This window comes from Jaculus jaculus, chromosome 8, assembly GCF_020740685.1.
Source record: "Jaculus jaculus isolate mJacJac1 chromosome 8, mJacJac1.mat.Y.cur, whole genome shotgun sequence".
Classification (NCBI taxonomy): Eukaryota; Metazoa; Chordata; class Mammalia; order Rodentia; family Dipodidae; genus Jaculus; species Jaculus jaculus.
The window spans coordinates 31,947,276-31,964,573 of NC_059109.1; the positions used below are offsets into that span (position 1 = coordinate 31,947,276).

Here is a 17,298-nt window from a genome sequence, read left to right on the forward strand (position 1 = left end):
CTTGTCACTGTGACCAAATAGCTGACAAGAAGCAGCTTAAAGGAAAGGGTATTATTTGGCTTATAGTGTGAGGAGATACTGTCCTTCACAGCTGAGAGGCAGCAGACATGAGGGGACAGCTGGTCACAGGTTTCCAAGAGTCAGGAAGAAACTGAAGAATAGGAGGTGGGACCAGGCTATAAATCCTCATGACCTACTTCCTCCAGCAAGGCTCTACCTCCTAAAGGTTCCATAACTTTCCTAAACAGTGCCACCAGCAAGGAACCATGTATTCAAAAACACATGAGCCTATGGGAGACATTTCATCCAGCCAAAACAAAGACTTTTTAAAAATATTTCTTTTCCACTCAACTATGACCAGAATGACTTGTCTATGTCTTGATTTATGAGAATCACACCTACTTAATATAAAAACAAACTAGTGATAATTAGAAGAAGTTGAGGGTGGAAAAGACAATGCAAGGTACAAGACACAAGACAGACGAATGAGACACCATGTGTCCCAGGTTTGGTAGGTAATGAAAATATCTGAGATGACAACTGACATAATTGGGTTTATACTTAAGGGGGAGGGGGTAAGTATGAAGAAATGACTATGAAGGAGAGGAACTGGGCAATGGGAAATTAATTGGAAGAATATTTTAGGCATGATTTGGCTCTAGCCAAGTAAAAGAAATTAAGCGCTTGAAGGAAAATAATGACAACAGATGAACTCAAATTTTCTGGGAAAAAAAATGGATACAACTTGACAGAGAAATATAAAAAGATCAAGAATAACAGAAAATTTAATGAGTGGCTTGAGTGTTACCAGGATAGTATTTCACCCTCCACTACATCAAAATCCATTTTATCAAATAATACAACTTTAAATTGGGAATAAACGTTCAAAGAAATTAATTTAAAATAGGTTAAATCATAAAAGCTCTGCAATAGCTCAAATCTGAAATGTTCCCACAGGCTTGCTTAGAACACTAGGCCGTCAGCTTGTGGTGCTATTTTGAAGCTTGTGTGGCCTTTATGAGTTGGGGCCTGGATGGCAGAAATAGGTCATGGAGAGTGGCCCTCAAAAGGCTCCACCAGGGCTGCGTCCTGGTCACCAGGATGTGAGGAACCTCTCCTACATAATGCTATCAGACTTGCTGGGCTAAAATCACTGGAACCTGAACCAAAATCAACATTGCCTCCATGAAGTTGCTTCTGTCAGGTGATTTGGTCACAGCAATGAGGAGAGTAACTAACAATCTTCTAAGTCATTAGTATTCATTACTATATTTCCAGGATGATTGGTTTTGCTCATAGTAGAGCAGAAGCTCACATAATTGGATCCCAGGAAAAGGAACAATGATGTTACCAAGAATGAAAACTTTGAACAAGTCACATTCATTCATGAAGGAGGAACATTGGCTTTTACATGGAAAGTATATTTCTAAAGGAGACTCAGGCAAGGAAAATGAGGCGGCACCTGCTACCTTCAGAGCTCAGTGTAGCTTCATATCTCAAAGATTCCAAATGAGTACAGACATTAGGGCAAGAAGTACAAACAACACATTTTTATTCAGTTTTAGGAACATCAATTTTATGAACATTTCTTAAATTAAATTAGAGGAACACAGAAACAGAAATAACAAATTTTAGTAGTAAAAACAAATTTCTTATTGAAATCACACATGGAAACCTAGCAGAAAATACTGTTTTGTTGTCCATTTAAAATAATACTGCTTGAGGGCTGGGGAAATGGCTCAGAGTTATAAGGTGGCTGGTTGCAAAGCCAGCTGGCCCAGGTCTAATTTCACAGCCACTCATGTAAAGCCAGACATGCATTTCTTTGCAGCTAATAGGAGATAATAGCATCCCCACCACCCCCACATGAACAAATTAAAAAAATTTAAATCATTAGTTTATTTTGAGTAATATTTATGGTCATTAGTATTTAGCATTTTTTAGCAAGGGGGGAATTTAGTAGGCATAAAAGCTATTCTATCCCTAACCTTTCATGAAAAGATACAGAGATATCACAAATGCCATTGTTTTCAAACAGAAGAATGAAAGGCATTGTAATGGGTCACAAAATTCAAACTGTGTTCTTTTTTTTTTTTTAATTTTTTATTTATTTATTTGAGAGCGACAGACACAGAGAGAAAGACAGATAGAGGGAGAGAGAGAGAATGGGCGCGCCAGGGCTTCCAGCCTCTGCAAACGAACTCCAGACGCGTGCGCCCCCTTGTGCATCTGGCTAACGTGGGACCTGGGGAATCAAGCCTCGAACCGGGGTCCTTAGGCTTCACAGGCAAGCACTTAACCGCTAAGCCATCTCTCCAGCCCCAAACTGTGTTCTTAATCACTATTTTGCCAAATATACAGAGGAATGTTTGCTCAACTGATAGGAGAATCCCTTTAATTTTCAATTCAGCCATTCATTTACCACAGTATAAAAGAGTAAAAACAAACCAAACTATACCCCAATTTGTTCATTCACAAATACGAGTGACAACAGTTTAGGAATCACAATAACTTAAACTTTTTATGTACATTTTTTATTTGCAAGAGTCTCTGGGTAAAAGGCAGTAAGTGTTTTCTCAAGTTATACAAATGTCAGTAAATATGTGGTTCAGTGATTACCCAACTACACTGTACACTATCTGTAGACACCAGCTTATAAAAGTATATAGTGTGCCTTTGCCAAAATGTACTGTTATGTACCAGCAAAGTCAGCACCTTCAGTGCCATGTCAGAACTGACCATATGCATAAAATCCAGGGGACCTTTCTAAAAATATCACTAGATTGGAGACTCACAGAGATGTTCCCCACATTCCAGCTACTGTCCTCATATGAAAGATAATAACAATAAAGCAAAATTGTCATTTTTAAGTAGCAGCAGCAGCAGAAACACTGTCCAGAGGCCCTGTGTACCCCCTTAACCTCTCAGCATACACTAAAGAAGCACTTTTCTGACCAAGGAAGGTCACTGACCAAACTGTGAATGATGCAGACATGACCCACAAAGTGTGATGTGATAAATGCCACAAAGCTGGGAACCAGTGGTGTGCAGGCTGAGAGAAGCCTCCTAGTGGCAGGTAAGAGAAGGCTGACAATGTGTAGTATCAAAGACTTTTAACACAAAATGGCACTGAATCTTTATAAACACAAATGACAGTATTCTTGAAGACTCTTAAAATGCAGCTGAAATGCTAAGGGATGGAACTGGAGTGGTGAAGAAGCCGGCTTAGGTAGAAGAGAATGCCAAAATAAAGAGGAAAGAGTAGAAATGTGGGGCTGAGCGTGAAGTTAGAAAATAACCTATGTCAAGCCTTAAAATTAAGATATGATGGGCTGGAGATGCTTAGTGGTTAAGGCACTTGCCTGTAAAGCCTAAGGACCCAGGTTCGATTCCCAAGAACCCACGAAAGCCAGATGCACATGGTGGCCCATGCATCTGGAGTTCATTTGCACCCATTCTCTTTCTCTATCTGCCTCTCTCTTTCTCAAATAAAAAAATTAAATTACACACACACACACATATATATTTGTATGTATCTCAAATGTAGGATGTGATGATGGTGAAAAAAGCCAAAAGCTGGGGCTGGGGCTGGGGAAATGGCTTAATGGTTAAAGGTACTTCAGTCCTGCTGAGCCAAGTTCAATCCTTCTCAATGCCCATTTAAATCCAGACAAAAAGTAGTGTGTACATACGTAATCTTAACACACACATGACAACAGAAGGTGGAGCCAGGAGAAATCAGAAGTTCACAAGCAGGAATGGCAAGACAGACCCTGTCTTAAATGGGTAGAAGGAGATGAGAAATATCCTGTCTTCTGACTCCCACACCGTGCCTTGTCACAAGCATCTGTGCATACACACAAACACACATAAACTCAAGTATACACATAAGAAAATATTTTTAAAAGTCAAAAGTCTGGAGTTTTAGTAATTTTAGCACTTCTAGTTTAACAATTCTACATGCATTAAAATATTCTGAAATTTTTCCATGTTCATAAAAGTATGTGACTTGAGTTTATAAAAGTTGGTTTTTAAAGTAATCATATAAACAGATGGCATTGTCCCTCTGCAGGCTTGAAAGGGTTATTACTTATAAGCAGACAGACAGAGAGAGATGATGAACAAATTCTGTGGAATTTCTAGCTTATAGATTACAAAGAGGTCACATTAAAAAAAAGCAAGAAGGGGGCTGGAGAGATGGCTTAGCAGTTAAGTGCTTGCCTGTGAAGACTAAGGACCCCGGTTCGAGGCTCGGTTCCCCAGGTCCCACGGTAGCCAGATGCACAAGGGGGCACACGCGTCTGGAGTTCATTTGCAGAGGCTGGAAGCCCTGGCGCGCCCATTCTCTCTCTCTCCTCCTATCTGTCTTTCTCTGTGTGTCTGTCGCTCTCAAATAAATAAATAATTAAAAAAAAATCTTAAAAAAAAAAAAGCAAGAAGGGGAAAAAACTGAAATTAGGTGGGTAGGAAATATGCAGGTCTCTAAACAACTTTAAAGCACGTCTTCTTGTACTGTAACAGTGCTAAGTATCTGCTATTTACTTGAAAAGGCTGAGTTTGGAGGGAGGCTTTGAAATTTTTACTTATTTGTTTTGGGTGTGGGAGACAGCCCAGGCTTGCCTCAAACTTATGATCTTCCTTCTCCTACTTCCCAAGTACTGGCATTACAAACATATGCCATCATGCCTGGTGCTAAGTCTCTGAATACAAATTTAAAGCTCCATCATGTTTCAAAAATCCAAAAGCATATATAATAGTATTTTTATGAAAATAGAACGCTATAATTATTTGTAACTAATTGTTTAGAAGTATGCTGGTAATTTTTAAACTTGTTTTGAGGTGACTATTGTAAATTACCTAATCTAGAAAAAGAAAACTAATGATATACAAACTATATATAAGTACCTTTTACTATGACATTAGTTCTATAAACATACAACTTATCTCAGATTTGATCACATCTGAGAAAGTTTCTCTTCCAATATTATCTTGCTCCTTAAACAGTGAGAGGTAGGCAGAGATAAGTTCCCAATACATGTATTTAAACACATGCTAGGAAGCTGGAGAGATGGCTTAGTGGTTAAGGTACTTACTTGCCTGTGAAGTCTAAGAACCCAAGTTTGATTCTCTAATACATAGGTAAGCCAGATGAACAAGGTGGAGCATACATCTGGAGTTTGTTTGCAGTGACTAGAGGTCCTGGTCTGTCCATTCATATTCTCTCTCTCTCTCTCTCTCTTTTCCTCCCTCCCTCCCTCCCTTTCTTTTGTCTCTCTATTTAAAAAATTTATTTTCCAAATAGAAGTTTATATACCTAAGTTTCAATAATTTGAAGCTAAAAGGAGAAAGATAAGACTTTCCAAAAATCTCAACCCCTATTTATATAACCAAACTTACATGATGATATTTTTAAACATTTTTATTTACTTATTTATTTGAGAGAAAGAAGCAGATAGAGAGAAAAGAGAGAGAATGGGCATGATAGGGCATCCAGCTGCTGCAAATAAACTCCAGACACATGTGCCCTTGTGCATCTGGCTTATGTGGGTCCTGGGGAATTGAACCTGGGTCCTTTGGCTTTGCAGGCAACTGCCTTAATTGCTAAGCCATCTCTCTAGCCCCCATGATGATATTTTTAATTAAATTAAATCAATTCAATATAAGAAAATGAAGGGCTTGACTTAGACAGGAGGCACAGTAAAACACATTCACAGTGACCAACAGTTATTTCAAAGCACTGAAACAAGTACCTAATTTACAGAAAATACTGGACATATATAAAACAAAAAATCTGAAAGACACTTCTGCACACATCTGACCTGACAATCCTAAGTGAGTAACAGACCTATTCTTGGACTCCACAGAAATAACAGAAATGTACACCATTTTAGATACACACAAATATCAATATGGGCAGTTAGGCACTCCATAGAGAATAGTGTTGGAGAGTGGAAACTAGGATTTAAACACACACACACACACACACACACACACACACGTAGGTTGTACAGAAAGATTAGTTGGTTAAGGCAAAGAAAAAAAAATCATGCTGTGGCACTGACACTATTTAAAAAAAAAAAACAGCCAGACATAGTGGCACACACATGCCTTTAATTCCAGCACTCAGGAGGCAGAGGTAGGAGGTTCACCATGAGTTTGAGGCCATCCTGAGACTCCATAGTGAATTCCAGGTCAGCCTGGGCTAGAGTGAGACCCTACCTCAGAAAACCATAAAAGGGGGAAAAAAAAAAAAAAACACGTAATCACACTTCAAGACTCCAAGAGTGCATTCACAGGTCCTCTACTGTGCCAAAAGGCAATAATGTCAAAACAAGACAGCAGATGCCAGCTTTTCAAGGGTAATTATGGCTCCAATCACTTTCTTCTTTTCATGTACTCCCACTGGAGAGAGTAAACAGAATAGAGGGAATAGCTACAACTCATTCTGTGTGTGATTTGTGGAAGCCCAACTAACTCAGAGCAGTGCTGGAGGCATGGAGGAACAAGGAACAAGAACACAGTAATTATGAACATGGCTTTCAGAAACCAGTAGTCATAGGCTTGAATATACCATCTGTATGAATTTGGCAGTTCATTAACTGGTGAGCAGCAATTATAAAAATAGTTATAGAAGTGCTACCATCAAGGGTCGTGAAAATCAACTAAGAAGTCTGAAGTTCATCACTGTATTTTTCATTCAAATAAAATCACTATCATGATTGCTTAAATTACTTTATCTAAACATATCTTGGTTGTTCTACAATTCCCCATGTAAAGTCAAATGGGCATTCATTGCAGCAGTAGGAAACCCTAGTGCACCCTCACATACATACATACATACATACATACATACATACATACATACATACGTACACACACACACACACACACACACACACACACACACGTGTGTGTGTGTGCAAGTGAATAAATGAATGATGGATGGAATTCAACTTTATAGAGCTTCACTGTTCAATGTAGGAACCATAACCAGTTGTGACTATTGAGTACAAAAGGTGTAGGGAAAATTAATGGGATTATTATTAGTAAAAGTCACAGTACAAATATCACATCATGTACTTTTATAGCCCTTTAATCTTGCAATACTTACTGATGAAGTCCTGTTATGACTATGAGTTTTGATTTCATATATCAAAATAGCAAGGCATGTAACAGTTTTGTTTCTTAAATACAATTTTATAATATTTAACTCATTGGAGAGAAGAGGGAATTTTTTTGAGGTCACATAGAAATACAAAGTATTCAGCTCTATGTTTAACTCCTTAGTCCATGTGAGTCTCACAAAAAGCTGATGGTGCATGCCCTTAATCCCACCACTTGGGAGGCAGAGGTCGGAGGATCACCACGAGTTCAAGGCTACCCTGAGACTACATAGTGAAATCCAGGTCAGCCAGAAGTACAGGAAAACCCTACCTCAAAAAAAAAAAAAAAAAAAAAGTCTCACAAAATAAGATAGAACCTGAAGAAAGTAACTGCAAAAGTAAAGAGCATTTTTCAGAGGGAGGAAGGGAGGTGGGGAGATAGAAAGGGAGATTGAGGGAGAGAGAGAGGGAAGGGGGAAGGATGGGCATGCCAGGGCCTCTAGCCGCTGCAAATGAACCTCAGGATGCATGGTGCACTTGTACACCTGGCTTACATGGGTACTAGGAAATCAAACCTGGGTCCTTAGGCTTTACAGGCAAGTGCCTTAACTGCTAAGCCATCTCTCCAGCCAAAGAACACTTTATAATCAGAGTTCCCATGGGGAAATGACAGGAAATCCAGAGACATTTTATTAAAATTACCCTCTCAAAATCTAGTCAGAAGATGCCTCTAAAAAGAGCATGAGTGAGGCTCTGGTTCAACCCTTGAAGGTTGAACATGATGACATGAACAAAACACACACCACCATCTCATTCCATCCCAATATGAGAACACAGATGCCACCAGATACCACCTTCTCATTCCAACCCAGCATGAAGACATGACTGCTACCACATACCACCATCTCATTCCGTCTCAATATGAGGACATGGACACACCACATACCACCATCCCATCCTGTCCCAATAGACATGAACACACCACAAACCACCATCTCACTCTGTCAAAACACTAACTAGCTCTATAAAAACCAAATGAATGCTAAAAATTTAAAGCCCAACAATTCCCATTATTCATTCCATTCATTCACATATTTATTGGGGCTCAATTATGGGAGTTACTGTAGTAAATAATGGGATATCAATGCTAAGCATGACAAATTCTTTATTTTCATACAGTCTGTTATGCTAGACTAATAAGCACCAAACAAACAAATGAATAAATAAAAACAGTCATTCAATTAGTGATAGTGCCTTAAAGAACTTTGGATCCATGAATGGTAGCACACACATGCACTCGCAGAACCTGGCAGAGGTGAGAGTATTCTGAATTAGAGACCAACTTGTTCAGTCAGGAGGTCAGGGATCTCCTCTATAGAGTCTGTGCCTCAGTCCTGCACAGACAGATAGCTCAGATGCACAGAGATAAAATCTGTATCAAGTACAGGCACTGCTGCCCTCTTTAGAAAGTCTTATGACTTTCAATTACCAAAATGTCTTACACAGGAGTTACTCTAAGAACAGCTGAGAAAATCAAACGAAAGGAGAAAATTATATATTCTGCTTTGAGAAGCTTAAATCCTGGGGTAAGATACAGTCTTCCAGGGCACTCTTCCAAGTGACCTGCTCCTTTGAACTGCCCAGTCTGCAAAAGTTTTCACCACTTTCCCACAGTGCATTCAGTTATAAACACATCTGCGATGGTTTGATTTGGGTGTCCCCCATAAACGTATGTGTTCTGAATGCTAGGTCCCCAGATGGAGGCAATTTGGGAATTGAAGCCTCCTGGGGGAGGTGGATCATTGGGGGCAAGTTTATGGGTATTATAGCCAGCTTCCCCTTGACAGTGTTTAGCACACTCTCCTGTTGCTGTTGTTCACCTGATGTTGAGTCAGGAGGTGATGTCCACCCTCTGCTCTGCCATTGTTTTCCTTTGTCATCATCAAGCTTCCCCCTCGAGTCTGTAAGCTAAAAATAAACCCTTTCCTGCTCTTACTTGGCTGTTTGCTGACAGCAACATGAAGCTGAGAGCAACACCATTCACAGATTCATTTGTTGGCAAGGTTAAAGTCCTCCATGATCACCTCTGAACATGGTGATATGAAGAATCAAGTCCTCAACCCACAGGTGTCTGTGACACTTCTATCCAAACCATAGCACACCTTGGACTAGGAACTCTAAGCCCCGCCATTACATTTTTAGTGTGGCTAGCTAAATTTATTTCAAATATGAAATGGAACTATCCTATCCTGTTCTACAATTTTTTCAAGTTTACATAGCCAAATTTAATTAAAATAAAATTTAAATTCAGTCATTTAACACTAGCGTATTTCAAGCACTCGAAAGTTATAAGTGGTGACTGGCTAAGCACAGGTACAGAACATCTTCACAGCAATTTCCACTGCACAATACTTCACAAGTTATATTGCTAATATATTATAGTAACTATCACGGTGCTTTCTCAGGCTTCTTAAGAAAGCTATTTCCCACATCATTATCATTTTGGACTTCACTAGAACTTTGTAACTAAGACAGTGTAAAATAACTAATTTTCTTTATTACTTAACTAGGGGAAAATCAATGTTTCAATGAAACCCAATGATTGAACAATAGAATATTTAGTGTTAGAAAGCATGAGAAATTATGAAATTTGTAGAAAAATGGTCAAACTTGGAACAGATCATTCTAAGTGAACTCACATAATCACAGAAAGACAATTGTCACATGGTCTCACTCATCTGTGGTTCCTAACCTGGATCAGCCAGAGTTGCTGACACACGTGAATGGCGTCTTGAGGCATGGACAATAGGGAGGGTAGGGAGTAGGGGAAGAGGAAGGATGGCAGGGACACAAAACTGGACCCATATTGAACTGGTACCATAGAATTCTATATCCTGGAAATCAGACTAAAGGGTGGAACACTCAAGAGGACCTTAGGGGATGTAGTGGTTTGATTCAGGTGTCCCCTATAAACTTAGGTGTTCTGAATGCTAGGTTCTCAGCTGATAGAGATTTGGGAATTAATGCCACCTGGAGGCAGTGTATTGTTGTGGTCAGGCTTATAGGTACTATAGCCAGTTTCCCATTACCAGGGTTTGGCACACTCTCCTGTTCCTGTTGTCCACCTGATGTTGGCTAGGGGGTGATGTCCACCCTCTGCTCATGCCATCGTTTTCCCTGCCATCATGGAGCTTCCCTCTCGAGCCTGTAAGCCAAAATCAACCTTTTTTTCCCACAAGCTGCTTTTGGTTGGGTGATTTCCACCAGTAATGAAAACCTGAGTGCAACAAGGAGAGCAACTGAATCAAAGGGCCCTGGAGAGGGTGAGACAAAACCTAACCTTAAATTTCTCCTGTTTCTATTTCTTCTCTGTCTTTTTCTTTTTCTTTTTCCTTGGTGCTGACCTGTAATTCCCTGTAACAGGATGTGGTTTACATCCACAATGAGCAGTTGATCAGAGAGCTAACTGGGAAACAAGTCAGAACCATATCCAGATAATGATTTTTCTTCCCAATGTCAAGCTCCCACTAACCTTGGCATATAAGAAGGTCTACACCCTTTAAATTCTCTGTAAATTAATAATGGTTATACCATTTAACTGGTGCTGACTTCACCCTCCATTGGAGATTTTGCTCTGTTTCAGATGGGAGCAGGATCTGAGGAGATAAAAGACCCAACACACTCCACCTGAGCCCCAACTGAAACCACAAAGGAACTGGGGAAATGAGCAAAAGTGCTGCTTTCTCAGTGAACCTAGTATCAGCAGAAAGGGAAAGGAGATAGACACTGAGGACACTCAATACCTACCAAAGCAGAGATTCAGAGGCTCCTAAGAGCCCATCACAGAAGTAGACTTAAAATGCTCCCAGCAAGGCTCAGGGAATTTTGTTGAAGAAAGGACAGAAAGACTATTGTAGCCACAAGTTGGGACATTTTGCACAGAGACATTGCCTCTCCCCCATAACTGACTGCTGCCCCCATAATGCATGACCCACAATCCCCATGGAGTTGGCCTATATCCCCAATGAGGAAGACCTCTTCAGAAAAGGGGCAGGGGCGAGGGAAAGGATGGTGCCAATATGTGTTGTTTACATACTAGATATGTCTATAGCTAATAAAAATAAATTTTAAAAAAGAAATTATAAAATTTACTTTCTAGGAAAACTGACAGCATCTGAAGTTCATAAATTCCTGAGAAACTTCAGAATCAGAGAGCTAAACTTAAAACATTTGCTTAGGAAGAAACAAGACCACTATCACAGGTAAGGCTCTGCTACTTCATTAACATTATGTATCCCATAGGCTCATGCTCCAGTATTTGACAAGATTTCCTGTAATAACTTCAAAAGTGTTCTCTTCTATGATCTACACTGTGTCTTACAAAGGGAGAAATGAATGTCTTCCTAGAACCTAATAGGAGTTCCCCTAATATGTGTTCAAAAAATAAGTAACCACTTCAAATGCTATGTTATGTGAGCAAGTACTCCAACATAGCTCCCACAAATCACCTCCCTAAGTCACAAGCACTGTATGAGTCCCATGTACAAAATCCTACAGCTACCTTGATTTTTCCTGGGGAGACACATGTCACGTTTCTAAATTTATAGGGTATAACAAGGGGATCCCTGCAACCCACTATATCTGGGATAATTTTTTTATGCCTGCAACAAGAAAAAAACCAGCTAATACATTCACTACCTTTTATTTTTCTCAAATAAAAATGCTAGCTAGCACCAACTCTAAATATGAGATTTATACACACAATATTTATGAAGTTTTGACACAGACACTTTAATATGTGTGAAGTGTTTTTAAATATTCTAAATAATAATGCATTGACAGTTATAAATATAGCTACACTGACTATAAGATTTAAAAGTCAGCTTCCTAGATTTTGTCATTTTCAACTCTGGTTCTCTGATTAAGAACTATGTCACAATGTGGCATCCACACATTAAAGCACTCTCTGGTATCTCCAAGGCTAGGTGTCAGCTATTCTGCGGCTTCTCTTTGCTCTCACCTCCACCTCCTGGAAGACAGCTGAAGAGGACAAGCGCGTGGTGGGCAGGCTGCTGCAAGCACCTGTCACTGCTGAGCCACCTCCCCAGCCCTACGCTTCCCATTTCTAAGCAAGATGATGAGAGAAAAATCACTTTTAATATGCACCTTTAATACCATGGGCACCATGTGGGGCACTAAAGCTACAATGAACTTCTACATTCGGGAGAATATATGCACTTTTGGTAACTCAGAGAAAAAAATCAGTACTCAAAATAATTTCAGCCTAGAAAATGCAGTGACATATGATCTTGAAAATGGCCAAAGTCACAGTGAGATACAGGATCACTAGATAACATGGCTAAGTTTATGTGATCTAGGGAAAGCAGTAACGATTCTTTAAAATTTTGACACTTTAAAATTTTACCTTTTGTTTTCAAAGTCTAAATAGGTTTATTTTTCTAAATTTTAGAGCTCCTGAGAGAAAAATTATAAAAAATAGCAATGTCTTTCTAGGTTTTCACGCTGGCCTAGAACTCCTGGACTCAAGTCATCTGTCCTCCTGCCTTGGTCTCCTGAGTACCAGGGACTACAGGGATCACCACTGTGCTTATCACATTTAAAGGGAAAGAAGACCATAGTTTTTTTAAAAATTTAAGCTTCAGGGACTGGAGAGATGGCTTAGCAGTTAATGCTCTTGTCTGCAAATCCTAAGGACTCATGTTCAACTCCCCAGGTCACATGTAAGCCAGATGTACAAGGTGACATAAGCACACAAGGTCACACATGCACACAAGATGGCACACCCACCTGGACTTTGTTTGCAGTGGCTAGAGGCCCTGGCGCACCAATTTTCTCTCTTTCTCTGTCATTTAAAAAAAAAAAAAAAGCAGGCCAGTCTGTTGGCCATGCCTCAAAAATACAAGTTAAGCTTGGGAGATGGCTCCATAATAAAGTGTCTGTCTAATGAAAGCATGAGGAGCTGAGTTCAAACTCTACTACCTGTGTAAATGCCCTGTGCATGGTTATTTATGTGGTGGTGGTAGAAATACGCCAAAAAACTTGAGCAGTGGAAAGCCCCCAGATGAGATAAGGAAAGAATGAGGAGGGTGACTAGAGAGGCCGCCCCACCCCTGGCGGTTTATTGCTCTCACTCCCCTTTAGCAGTTGACTGTAGGGTTAACTTTAACTATTACGTGCACCCCATTCTAATTTTTGTTTGCCAAACTGTGACATTTTTGTAAATCTTTTGTAACCTGCTCACTCAATTGTCCTATATGCACTATTGCAACCCATGCTTGCTTACACTATAAAATCCCTGACAAACAAGTCCGGGGCTGACACCATTACGGAGAGCACTTGATATCAGCACACCAGCATAAATAAACTTCCTCTCCTTCACCTGACTCAGCTGCTGGTCTCTTGACTCCCAGAAATTCCCATAAGAGTAAGTGCCTGAAATCCCAGCTTGAGGGAGGTAGAGGCAGTTTGCTGGCCAGCCAATCTAGTCTAACTGGTAAAATCTAGGCTACCAAGAGACCCTGTCTCAAGAAGAGGTAGACCACATATCTAAGGATAAGCAAGGTTGTCCCCTGGTCCCTACATTCCTACAAGGTTGTCCTCTGTCTTCCATATTTTCATGTACCTACCCACACACACACATATATGAACACAAACAAATAAACATCCTCACTGGGTGCTTTCGAGGATCAACTAAAATCCTATGCTGAAAAGTACTTCACAAAATGCCAACCAATTTGATTTCCTGGTCCCGTTCCCAGCAATATCCTCTAAAAACTCCCCTCTTTTATCACGTTTTACTCACATAGTCCTTCCTTCTCCCTTAACCTGTAAATGTACTCATCAATCCAGTCTTAAGAGAAAAAAAAAAAATGGAGTACTTTCTTCATCCAAAAAGTTTATGGATATGTTGCTTTTTCCTTCCCTCCCTCCTTCTTCATTCCTTCTTTCCTTTCCCACAGAATTATATGCTCACAAGAGCAGTATACCAGCCAGAGACTCATTTTTTTTAAATTCCTCAACATGACTCAGCATCACACTTGTACCATTTTTATAAATGTATGGATAATCCTACAGTGGCTTCCAAGGCCTAATTCAACTGACACTGATTGGTTCTTAGTATGTGACAGTGTTCACCAGCTCTTTTTGAACATTCCCCTTGGCATCCTTTGATTCTGTCGTTTGACTAGTTTCTCTTTTAACTCAGCCTCTGCCGCTGCCTGCTGCTCAGTGGTGATCTGTGAGCACCATTCAGGATCACTTCTCGCCTCTCTCCCTCGGTAAACTCACGCAGTCCCCAGACTGACTGCAGCAACTGACTAAATGTAGATTACCAGCATACACCTCTCAAATTAAAATTACTCTTTAACCATGTGTCTGCACTCAGCTAGTGTGCATACAACACACACACACACACACAAACTCCAAATTTTGTACCTTGCTGACATGCCTATCTCTCAAATGAAGCCAAACTTATAAATTATTTAATAACAAAATGTGACTTACTTTTATCCCAAGCATCTCTTTTTGAGACGGAGTTTCATGCATCCACAGGCTGGCCTTGAACTTGCTAGGCAGCCAAGGATAACTTTGACCTTCTGACCCTTCTGCTTCCACCTCCTGGGTGCTGAGATTACAAGTGTGCACCACAGTACTCGGTGTATGTGGTGTTGGGGATCAAGCGCAGGGCTTTGTGCATCCCAAGCAAGCACTGTACTAACTGAGCTATGTCCCTGGCCCCATTCTTTCCCATCTCCATCTTCAAAAAGGGAAGATGAAAGGAACACATGACAGCGAGACAGCCAAGAGAGAACACTTAACATGCTTGAAAGGCGTATCAAAACGTTACTGTGTACACTCTGTGGAGTCAAACTATGCTCACCAGCTGCCATCCCACTTACAGATGTCTGACATGGTAAATAAAATGAGAAGCCATCAGATTTAATAATCATAATAATAAAGCAACATCAGATAGCACAAATTACATGTAGCATCTAGTCCTGGCTGCCTAGCAACCAGTCATGAATGAACTCAAGAGAGAATAAAAGTCCTAAACGAATATAGAGTTTGTGCAAGTTTCAAGGACTAACAGAGATGTGTCAGTAGTTAATCTAAATTCTACTTGACAATTACCATACAGAGATGGGAAAAGGTAAGTCCATAACAACTGAACACAGAATCAAGTATTGACCTAGAGGTAAGACTCAGAAGATTTTATGTTTTTTGAACCAGTGAAATTGTAGAGGAAAAAAATGAGTTATAAAATTACTTAGCAAAAATAACAAAACTTTAATGAGATAACTTGCAGTTCACTCAGTAAAACACATAACCTTATCAAGTGTCAAATATTATCCCAGCCACTGAAAACATAAATATGAAAGTCACATTACAAGCTTTCAAGCAGCTCATGCTATCCTGAGGAAATCAGACAATAAATAAACAATAACAACATCTAATTCTGGAATCCAGACTTGTCTGTAGAATATTATGAAGCCACAGTAAAGGCCAGCTGAGACAGACTGACAGGATGGGAACTAAACAGTCAGGAAAAATGTTATCAGGAGACAACACTTGAGCTGAGTGACTAAGAACAAGCAAATGTTAGTTAAGCTATAAAGTGGGGAAAGGAAAAATATAAATATCTATGTGCTTACATATATTTCAAGTACCTACATGCTTATGTAAAATATATATTGAAAATGTTTTAAAATTGTATTCACATATATTAAACTCATATATACAAATGGAAGTGGAAGGCAGGGAAGTATTTCCAAAGGCACAGAGGAATGGAAGCCTTTGCATATTAAATTAGAGGACTTTCATGGCTTGTAAACAAACAAGAAGTTAGTGCCCCGGATCTGAGATTCTAAAGAAATAAACAGGCCCTACAAGCAGGACGTCCACAGAAGACTCCAAGCCCATTCATCTGGAATGAAGTAGCTAGACAGAGAAGGGCTTAAACCAAAGAAGAATCACGTCTGGCAGGGATGTGAAGAGTATGACAGGGCGAAGCAGGAGTTACGGAGAATAGGTAAGAGGCTGCTGTAGTAAACAAGGCACCGAGGAGACAATCAACAGATTCGATTTGGGTTAGACAATGGACTCAAATGTGATGTCGATGTTTCTTAATCTATGCACAGCTGTAAGAAACTGACAATTATATAGGATATACAATACTCAGGATCCTGAAATATTAGTGTTCAATCCATTCCCTTCCTGAGAACTGAGGTTTAAAAGTTCATGTCTAGGAAGAAAAAAGTTACTGCAGAGCAGAGAGAGAAGAAAGGGTTGGGGGAGGGGCAAAAGGAAAGAAAACCTAAGATAACAAAAATTAAATTTTCTCAGTGAAAAGTGATACGAAACTTAAGAAGAAACCACAAAGGAAAATATTATTGATGTTTAGCTACATAAAGCTTGAAAACATTTTTTTTTTAAAAAAGGAAACAAATGTTTGCAGCAAATACCAAAGTTACAATCCTTTATATCTCAAATACAAGAGATCAAATAAAATCTCTTGATTTTATTTGATCTCTTGTATTTGAGCAGAGTGAAGATCTTTCTCAAAATAAAAATGGGTAATAAAATGCCCCAAAGTCATTCTTTAAAAAAACTGAAATGCACAGTGCTGGAGGAATGGTTAGCAGCTAAGACATTTGCCTGCAAAGCCAAAGGACCTAGGTTCAATTCGCCAGGACCCACATTAGTCAGATGCACAAAAGGGTACACATATCTGGAGTTCCTATGCAGTGGCTGGAGGCCCTGGCACACCCATTCTCTCACTCTGCGCTCTCTCTCTCTCTCTCTCCTTCCCTCCCTTCCTCCCTCCCTCCCTCTTTCTCTGTCAAATAAAATATTTTTAAAAACTGAAATGCACATTATTAATCATTGCAGGATCTCTATGCTTATCTACTCAATTACCAACTACTCTGGCTACTCCACCTTATTCAAGGTAAAAGTAACAGAAGTGTGTCATACAATAAGAGAAGATTACAAGGTTGGAAAAGAAATGTTAGATCTTTAAATCTGTAAAATGCTCAATACCCTCTGACAATGTAATTTAACTGCTGACAAAACTATCCTAAGAAAATGGTCTAAAATGCAGATGAGGGTTTACACACACTATTTCTTGTGGGCAAAACAATCACAAAGGGCCTATATGCCACCCAAGGCATGGTAA

The 17,298-nt window shown here is 39.6% G+C and overlaps 1 protein-coding gene across 1 annotated transcript in view; it reads right to left on the reverse strand.

The window, feature by feature from the left end:
• Prim2 (DNA primase subunit 2) overlaps positions 1-17,298 on the reverse strand; it is a 180,072-nt gene that overhangs the window by 61,556 nt on the left and 101,218 nt on the right. The gene's annotated exons all lie outside the window — the stretch shown is intronic.